The sequence below is a fragment of the Tupaia chinensis genome, unplaced genomic scaffold (assembly GCF_000334495.1).
Source record: "Tupaia chinensis unplaced genomic scaffold, TupChi_1.0 Scaffold149922_1, whole genome shotgun sequence".
NCBI classification, from domain to species: domain Eukaryota; kingdom Metazoa; phylum Chordata; class Mammalia; order Scandentia; family Tupaiidae; genus Tupaia; species Tupaia belangeri.
Genome location: NW_006209766.1, coordinates 1,303,155 through 1,306,742, shown reverse-complemented (window position 1 = coordinate 1,306,742; position 3,588 = coordinate 1,303,155). Strand labels below are relative to the sequence as shown.

Below are 3,588 nucleotides of genomic sequence, written 5' to 3'. Positions count from 1 at the left end.
TTTTTTTTTTTTTTTTTAAGGTTTTTGCTATAGGGCGCGTGCACTCGCCAGAAAGACAGAGAGAGAGACAGACAGACAGAAAGCGAGAAAAATCACCCCCAGGGGAGATGGCCATGCTGCAATCCCATCTCCTTCATTCTTGTCTCGGGGTCTTGGGCACGTACACAAATGCACCTGGCATGAATATAAGCCACCGGGTCCAGGACTTGAACCTCAGTCAAATACATGGGAGTCCAGCAACATAGCCATTACGCCTACTGCTGGTCCCGAGAACACATATTCCTTGTTAGTGATTTTCACTAGCTTGCAGTGACAACCCAAAGCACTATGTTTCTGCATGTGTCTAACGGTCACCTTGTGTCATTTCGTGCCACCTTGGTACTTTGTCTCTCTGGCGAGGACACACTGCCTATTCTGGCGAGGACACACTGCCTATAACAAAAATCTTTCTCTAAACAGTAAATAAATAGGGGCCAGCAGGTGGTGGTGAAGGGCTCTTATTGTTGTAGGGAGTGTGTCCTCACCAGATTGACAGAGAGATAGAAAGTGAGAAATCATCCCCTACAGAAGATGTCCACGCTGCAATCCCTTCTTCTCCATTCTCCTCTGGGACCTTGGGCATGCATGTACATGGGACCAGCGTGAGCTTTAAGCTGCCAAGTCTGGAATTTGAACCGCCGTCGACTATGTGGGAGTACAGTGATGTAACCATTAGTCCATCCACTGGTCCCAATTCTTCCTTTTTTTTTTTTTTTTGGAAAAAAGAATTATTTTATTTAACTTACTTATTTTTATTTGACGAGAGGAAGAAAGAGAGAGAGAAATTGACAAAATAAGTTGCTAGGTCCAGGACTTGAACCGCAAGTCAGCCATGTGGGAATCCAGCGCCCTTAACCACTATGTCGCCTGCCAGGCCCCTTCTTAGTATTTGTTAGTTCAGTTCAAGGTTCTTCAAAACTTACTTCAATAAATAAGAACCGGCATTCTTTTAAATAAAAAATGACTTTTTAAAGATAATTTATATACTATAAATTTTAAGTATCAGTTTAATGAGCTTTAGTAAATTTATACAGTTGTGTAACATTTACTACAACCCATGAACACTTCTATCATCCCAAAAGTTGCTTCATGTCTAGGCCCAGCAGGTGGTGCAGTGGCTAAGGTGACGGTACTTCCACACGGCAGATTGCAGTTCGAGTCCTGGATCTGGCCTAAAAATCACACTGGGCATGTGTGTGTGTGTGCAGGCCCAAGATCCCAGGAGGAGAACAGGGGAGGGATTGTGGCATGGTCATCCCCTCTGGAGGGTGATTTCTCACTTTCTCTCTCACTTTACTGTCTTTCTGTCTCTCTCTGGCGAGCACATGCACCCTGTGGTGAAAACCTAAAAAAATTTTTAACGTTGCTTCATATCCATTTGCAGTCTTTCTCCACTCCCATCCCTAGGTCACCAGTGATCTGCTTTTTCTGTCTCTGTAGTTTTCCCTTTTATATATATTAGTATTTCCTACCATGGGATCTGACTTCATTTCTTATAATTTTGTGGTTAAGTTTTCACTTGTTTCTTCCATGAATGAAACAGACACAGAGTCAGAGAGAAAGCACCCCGAACAGGATCTTGACACATAACCCACCCCTGGTTGCAGCCAGCCCTGGTTCTTGGGCATGTATGTGCCGAGTACACTCAGGGAGGCCTCCAGATACAAACCCAGACCTTCCCATGCAGGGCAACGTCACAGAGCATTGCGTTTCACCACCACACTACCACCCAGCACCCCTGAGAGTGGCTAGCCGAAGTGCACTCACCAGGGAGAAACAGAAAGAGACGACAGCATCCCCTCACCCAGGGAAACGGTCATGCCACAATCCTTTCTTCCCCCTTTCAGGACCCTGGGCATGCACACACAAACATAAATCATGTTTCCAAGCTATAGGCCTGGAACTCTAACAGGACTGGCTGGCCACGTGGGGTCCAGCTGCCCTAACCACCAGGCTACAGACCCTGCCGGTGGTTCAGCCATGTTGTTATATGTATGAGTAGACTGTGTCTTTTTATTGCCGAGTGATATTCCACTGTGTGAACATATCACATTTTGTTACCTATTCATCTGATGACATCTGACAATTTCCAGTTTTTGGTGATTGTGTATAAAGCTGCTATGACCATCCTTATGCAAATCTTTGTGAACATGCAAAATAGGAGATCTTCATCTTACAGGGCAGTGTCTGACATTCTATCATTAACATCCAAGTTACTTTTCACATTTATGAAAATGGCCAACAGTATGAGGTACACATTGTTAATAAATTGTCTATTGATATTTAATAATTTCTTAAAAGAACTTTTAAAAGGGAGCTTTAGCTATTTTTGATAATATGAGCCTTAATTTTGGGACCAGCAGTTAGTGAAATGGCTATGTCGCTGGACTCCAACGTAGTCGACCGTGGTTCGAGTCCCGGACCCAGTGGCTTAAACTCACGCCGGGCGCGTGTGTGTGCGTGCCCAAGATTCTGAGAGGAGAATGGAGGAGAAGGGATTGCGGTGTGGCCATCCCCCCTGGAGGGGTGATATCTCGCTTTCTGTCTCTCTCTCTCTCTGTATCTGTCTGGCAAGCGCACGCACCCTATAGCAAAAACTTCTCAAAAAAAAAAAAAATATATATGTAAGCCTTAACTTCAAATGTGAAAAACAAAATCCATTAGGGCCAGAAGGTGGCGTGGTTGTTAAGGTACTGGACTCCAACATGGTCAACTCGGCGCCAGCAGTGGCAAGACAGTGGCCAGAAGGTGGTGGAGATGCTGAAGAGGCTGGAATCTTGCCAGCGGGCCTGGGAGGAGGATGAAGGCCCTGAGCAGAAGGAGGCCATTGTGTTGAACGCCACCTCGGAGTTCTGTCGCACCCTGGGGGAGATCCCCACCAACACAGTGGCTGGAAACCAGGAGGAAGAGGAGGAGCTCATGGACTTAGAGTGGAGTGATGAGCGCTCAGCCAACCATGGCTCTGAATCTGACGGGGAGAACATCGGCTGGAGCAGGGTCAACAGAGACCGGGAGAAGCAGCAGCAGGAGTCCTCGGCCTCGTCCACCACCATCCTGGATGAGGAGCCCATCGTGAGCAGAGGGCTGGCAGCCGCCTTGCTCCTCTGTCAGAACAAAGGGCTGCTGGAGACCACTGTGCAGAAGGTGGCCCAGGTGAAGGCTCCCAGGAAGTCCCTGTCCTCAGCCGGGTACTGCATCGAAGACAAGATGGCCATGGATGACAAGGACAGGTGGCAGGAGGAATCCCGTGGCTTCACCCAGGACTTCAGGGAGAAGGATGGCTATAAGCCCGATGTGAAAATAGAGTACGTGGATGAGACTGGCCGCAAACTCCCACCCAAGGAAGCTTTCCGGCAGCTGTCCCATCGTTTCCATGGCAAGGGCTCAGGCAAGATGAAGACGGAGCGGCGCATGAAGAAGCTGCATGAGGAGGGACTCCTAAAGAAGATGAGCTCCAGTGACACACCCCTGGGCACCGTGGAGAAGAGTCGGTACATCGTGCTCAGCGGCAGCAGCAAGAGCGTGAACTCGAACTCCGTCACCCTGTGA

General features: G+C 47.9%; 1 pseudogene; it reads left to right on the top strand.

The window, feature by feature from the left end:
• The first annotated feature begins 2,787 nt into the window (after window positions 1-2,787).
• On the top strand, window positions 2,788-3,588 carry LOC102476521 (U4/U6.U5 tri-snRNP-associated protein 1 pseudogene; annotated as a pseudogene).